The sequence below is a fragment of the Parasteatoda tepidariorum genome, chromosome 1 (assembly GCF_043381705.1).
Source record: "Parasteatoda tepidariorum isolate YZ-2023 chromosome 1, CAS_Ptep_4.0, whole genome shotgun sequence".
Classification (NCBI taxonomy): Eukaryota; Metazoa; Arthropoda; class Arachnida; order Araneae; family Theridiidae; genus Parasteatoda; species Parasteatoda tepidariorum.
In genome coordinates, this window is record NC_092204.1 from 102,768,230 (window position 1) to 102,775,059 (window position 6,830).

Genomic DNA, 6,830 nt, shown 5'->3' on the forward strand with positions numbered 1-6,830 from the left:
AAAAGAAAAGTGCTTAGCAATAAAAATTTTTGCTCTTTGTTGATGCATTACTGCATAGATTTTACACAATATAATTCATTCTACCTGTGGGCCTATCTATTACTTTGTTTTCAATTTTAATTTAACACTTTTAATGTTTTCAACAAAATGCTTTTCACTATAATTTGAGAAATTAAGATTTAACTTGCCATTTTTTCTTTGATCTAAATTCAACCATTGTTGTATTTCTAGAAAAATATTTTTCTAATCTTTCTTAGTTCTAGTTTTTACTATATGTACTTATGTATTTAAATTAAGAAAATTAAAATTAAATAGATAAATTTATTTAACTTTCAGTATTGAAATAAACCCTTCCATTTCAATTGTTTGATTTTAGTTGTGCACTTTTTAATGTAAAGACACAGCTGCCAATAAAATGAACTAACTTGATTTAATAGCTGGCATTAAATTATTATTAAATTTTTATAAATAACAGAAAAAAAATTTCTCTTATTTTTCATTGTCCTATATTCACATCTTAGTTTTCTGATTCAAAATTAAGTGCTAATTTATAGGTCAATAGTATATTGATTTTTAAAAGAATTGTGTATTTTTTATGAAGAAAAAAATATTTGTGAGAAAAAAATAAAATAGTAGTAAGGAAAATACAATAATCAGAGATGATAATCATTATTTTAAATAGCCTATTCGCCCTGGACAGGAGTAATGATCTTGTGTTTTGATACCCTAACTTTAAGTGTTTTAAACTTAATTAAAATATTTATAATTTTACTTATGAGTAAAATTGGTAGTTGCCTCTAGGGTTTTGTAGCTAAGAAAGTTGTGTTAAGTTTTAGAATATTCTAAATTGTGTGTGTATTTTTTTCTCTTATTGAATATGTGTAAAATTTAATGTAATGTTTTGTAAAATTATTATTAGTACTATTAAATTTTCTTTAATTGTAAAACTTTTAAATTCATTAATTTTAAAGTTTTATCGGTTTATTTTAAATTCAGTTGTCCATTGCTTTATGCATTATATATTAAGATCTATTTCCCCAACATTGTACTTGAGACAAAGCAAGCATATTTTTTTTTTAAATGACACTATTTATTTAATTTGATACTTCCTTGTTTGGTCGAAATACACCTTAGGTTTTGTGGAACTGATAATATATTTGGTTACCTATCTTTATTTTTCTCTCATCTTTTATTATTACATTTAAGCTCAGAATTCGTAATTTATTGCATTACCAAGGAAATAAAAGTTTGGCTATGTAGTGAAGAATTTGTTCACATTCAGTTCACAAGTTTTAAATTACTTCTATTGTGCGTTTTTGTAAAATTTTAAGAGAAAATAATAAGATTTTAATTTGTTTGTTTATAAGAGGAATGAAGTATAATGTGCATGTTTTAAAAGCATCGTCTTTGCCTACACCAAATCTCAGAATAACATGCCAAGTTTATTATCTTTTTACAGAATATTAAATTATAATTGCGGATTATTTATATTTTAATTTCTGCACTGAGTATTAACTTAGTTTATAGCTCATTAAAATACATTTAAGGACATTTTGAACACAAAATATTTTGTTTAAAAATGTAAAAAGCATTTAAAATTTTAGGGACGAGGTGGAAGTCTAAAAAAAATATTCTACTAATTTTTTTGCTTATTTAATTGTCTATGTGAAAAGTAAGAGCAAAAAATGCAAAATATAAGAAAAGCAAGGTTCGATTCAAGATGATAATGGCCTAAATTTAATAATACCGTGGTTAAGTGCAGTTTGTAGTTGATGAAGTACAAATCTCTAAAATTGTGTGCGCATATATTTAAGCAACGATAAGGGTATTGTTCGATTGCACAATATGAAAACTGCCAGTTTGTAATAATATCAAAAGAAATAATCACTTATTTATGTTATTTGTGATGAATCCCTGTAAAAAGAAAAGTTTGAGCGTATATAATTTTAAATCTTATTAGCCAAAAGTATAAAATACTTCCAAGAAACAGACCTTGAATGATAAATTGGAGTAACTTGGCACACAAGAAAACAATATAAATAGTATAATCTTTGTTGTATAAATAGTATTGCCTTTGTAATGTAATATATGACACTTCTTATAATATTTCTTAGTATTAATAATTTACTCTCTTTTTTTTTAAAATCACAAGTGTTACTTTTACTGTGTAAACTATAAACTGTCTCAATCAATTTTTTCTAATCAAAAAGATTATTAAGCTTTAAAACTTTCAATTAGTAATTAAAGATGATTTAGATATTCCTTATACCTTTTTACATTAACAAAGATCAACATATTTTCTTCATCTAAATCTTTAATTAAACAATCCATGTATGTTACTTTTACTGTGTAAACTATAAAATGTCTCAATCAATTTTTTCTAATCAAAAAGATTATTAAGCTTTAAAACTTTCAATTAGTAATTAAAGATGATTTAGATATTCCTTATACCTTTTTACATTAACAAAGATCAGCATTTTTTCTTCATCTAAATCTTTAGTTAAACAATCTATGTATGTCAAACATTCAGCTCTTAATGTTCAAGTTCTTAGTTTTTGTCATCTTAAATCAGACTATGGTTATACACTTAAGTGTCAAGAATGTGAGCGAATTTTGCCACATTTGTGTTAAGTGTAACAAAAACCCGCATATTGTTTGTCTAAGATAGGTACTCTGCCAGACATTCGTCTGGAGCTGTGGCGGTGACTATGGCAACGAGGTATGATTATTTTGAGTAGGGGTGAGGGGTCCCTCTTTAGGACTGGTTTCGGCGATGGAAAAGTAGACCTCTTCATCGAAGCTACCCTCCCTAAAGTGCCCTCTTCTTGTTTCCATAGCACAAGACTGCCGCAGACTTAGTGGCGGTCAGAGTACATATCTTAGACAAACAGTAAGTGTCCCATATATTACCCAGACATCAGTTAGTCTATTCCATTGTATCTGCCATATTGTGTTTCTCATGATTTTAAAATTTGATTGAAGCAGTAATGAAATATCAGCTTAAGTCAATTTATTTGTTTCATCGTTAAAATACGAATAACAGCTTGATTTAGAAAGCTATGACGATTCTTCTCTGAAAATCCCCTGTTATTTTAATAGGTTATGCATTGACAACTGCCGTTTTTACTTGGTTCCGATTTCTGTTTGAGATACTTTCTTCTTCTCACACTATTTTGATGGGATCAAAATCGAACAAACCCATTCACAAATGTGCACATATTTTTCGGGAACTTTATAGCTGTATTTATACCATAATAATTTCCCTTTTCAAAAAAACCTTTCAAATTGCTTAAGGCAGTTATATTTTATTAATGTGTTTGTCTTTGTTTTACTCTCTTTTCTCAAAACGTGTTATCGTCTTTCAAGAAATTTACTTTGACATAACAAAATAATTATTTTGCAGGGGTGTAGCTTACTATTGTGGCTTTGAGATTTATTCAAAGTGTAATTACAAAATTAAAGAATATTCTATATTCTTTAAGAATATTATATATTCTATTTTCAATTGTTATTGTATGTCAAAGGAGAAATTTGTTGCGCTTGAAAATTCTTTTATAACGAGGTATTTTCTTGCTGTTCCTTCCCCACCCTATTACGTTGAGTACTTTTTAATTATGTGTAGTTTTTTATTCTTGGAAAATTACCTGAAGGGCGTCTTTTTTGTGTTTATATATTTGTGCTATTGTGTGTTTATTTTTATTGCTTTAATCTCTTTACTTAAATGTATTATCATTAAATTGACATTGCTGTTCTTTTGTATCTGCATTGTTATTTCCATCAGTGCTCGAAAAACCGCCCGTCCTCGGCGATCAAAAATTCCCCGCTGACAACGAATTTTTCGAATCCGACCTCCGCGCGGGCGGCCATTTTCCCATTAGTGTTCGTGATACATTTTCAATTTTTATTATCTTACAAGAGTCTAGCGCCTCACTTCTAAAATGACCTTCTAATCTAGAAATGCAGCAGCACTCTGCGCATGGTGGAATTGATGTTTTCTCTGTCTGTGATTACTGCAGCGATTTAAAGGAACTTTTCAGCAATGAACTTACAAAAAAACACATTACGAACTGGTCTTAAACAAGAAGCGTTAAACGTAATTATGAGCATCTACCTAAATGGAAAACCCCTTTCAGATTTCTGTGCCGAAACCTCTGTAAATCATTGGCTTGATTGTGGAACTGCCAAACGTCATATTTGATTCATTTAAAAAACGCAGTACCCTCGGATAAATTGAACTTTGTCATTTAAATTATTTCATAAAGGAAATACTAGGTTACTATCAGTAACCTAGTATTTGTAATCCTAGTAACTACTAATTCATTGTGCAATTTATATAAATATTTGTAATAAATAAGAGAAAATTATATTTTTATTTATTTAGTTGCTGCGGGGGTTAGTTTCAAAGGAGGACGGGTACATTGTTGGACAAGCCGTCCTCTGGTAAAATTTCTCAGTTTTTTCGTGCCCTGATTTCTATGAATTGTTGCAACTATTGAAGAATTCAATGTATTTGTGTATTCAAATGACACTTTATTGCTGTTTGCTGTATGAGAAAAACTTTGCGTGTACCTCGTTTTTTCTTTGTTACAATCAGTGGCGTGCCTTGATTGCAAACATGCTAATATATTACTAGGGACTATTCAAATATTGCATAAACACCTAATGGCAAGGAGAGGGTTTGTGATATGCTTATTTTTGCTGATGGGGGGAAGAGGGGTGTGTGCAATGCTTATGGAAGACATTAATATAACCTAATTTTCAAAATTTTCTTAAAATACTAAATGAAAAAATAACAAAAAATGTATGTGAAAATTTTCAAATAGCTGAAGTTGAATTTGAGGAGAGAAAAAAAAATTCGTCAGAGAATTTCTGAGATCATTAGTTTATAGCTGAAGGTAAACTCAAAAGATGCCCAAAGAATATTCGATTCAAAATTTCATACAACGAATTAAAACAAAAATTTGTTTTATACAAAGTTGCACTTTTTTTTTTTCAGTCTAAAAAACTGAAAATTAGATTACTAAGTTAAAAGTCAAAGTTAAAGCAAAACCAAAAAGGATTTGCAACTTTCTTTCAACTTTGTAAAAGCATGGGAGGAGAGTTTGTGATTTACTTATATTTGCTGGCAGGGGGAGGGGTTAGTCAGAAATTGCTAAAAATATGCTTATGAAATTTAGTATCTACAATTTTATGGAACTATTATATCGAAAACGAAAACAATAATTTTTCTTCGGGAATCTACAAAGAAACATAATTTCAGAAATCTAGAATATTCACCTCTATCGAACTTAAATCTTATTTTTAATAACACACTTGTTTAGAATAACTGATACGCTTTTGTTCCTATTTCACCTGCAGGTTTGGTAATCAGTAGTGCTCCATCTATTACTACATTTTGACTTTGATTTTAAAATTTTTTAAAACATTAATTTTTATTCTAAATGGAGTTCTGTGATATATTCATACTTTTTTTACTTTTGTACCAATAGAAATTTATCAATGCGTTATTTTATAACAATAAGGCGGAGTGAAAGAATTCGATATTACATTTTTAAGAAATATATCATTGAACGTTATAGGATCTGTTTAAGGTGTGAAATTTCTGGTTTCTGTTACATTGAAATAATGTTGTTATTTCTGTGTCGCTATTTTTCTCACACATTTCGATTGTTTGTGTAAAATAATATGTGAATCTTATAAAATGATAGTTCATAATATCTTACCGAGTTGCTTCTCGAATATAATTAACATTACAAGAATCCTAGGTTCTGCGTCTCTATTTTTCATAGATAGTTCGACTTGTAAAATAACGTAAGGTGCTACTTTGCGGTTCCACGGTCAATTTACCTACGTAACATTTCAAGAATGCGTGTTTTTGTGATCAATGAATCAATCGTTATGCAATTCATGTCTAATACAACTATTAAAATGCAATCTGTGTCTCTTATTTCTTAAAGATGCTCACTTATTTGTGTAAAACGTTAAATCGTGGTATCGTAATTCCGATTCGTTTCTCGATTTCTCAAAATGAGATTAAATATAGTTAAACGTTTCACGAATCCGTGTCAAATAATGTGTTGTTTTATAATCAATTACGCCTGTTTATCATTGTTATGCGATTCTTGTCGAATACGATTTAATACGGCTGTTGGAATACAATCTTTATATCTAATTGTTATGCAATCTGTGTCTCTTATTTCTCGAAGATATTTTGATTGTGTTAAATAATATAAAGCGTTATTTTGTGTGTTTTTTCGAACAATTTACTTATAAGCAGTTTCTTTATTTTTCAAAATGTGGTTGAATGTAGAAATTTACATTTCAAAAATACCCGTCAAATAATGTGTTGTTTTATGATCAACTACGTCTGTATATTAAGCTCTTCGCAATTCTTGTCAAATATGATTTAATACAACTGTTAGAATGCGATCTTTGTATTTAAACATCAAGCAATCTGTGCCTCATTTTTCAAAGATAGCTCAATTATTTGTGTAAAGCGTTATTTTGGTATCTCAATTATGAACCGTTTTTTTTTTTATTTCTCAAAATACAATTGAATATAGTTAACGTTTTATAAATGTTTGTGTAATAAGGCGTTATTTTCTAATCAATTATCCCTGTTTATCATCGTTATGCAATTCTTGTCAAATACGATTTAATACAGCTCCTAGTATGCTGTATTTGTATCGAATCTTCATGTAATCTGTTTCTCAAAGATAGCTAAATTATTTGTTCAAAATAATGTAAAGCGTTTTTTTTTTTTTTTTTTTTTTTTTTTTTTTTTTTTTTTTTTTTTTTTTTTTTTTTTTTTTTTTTTTTTTTTTTTTTTT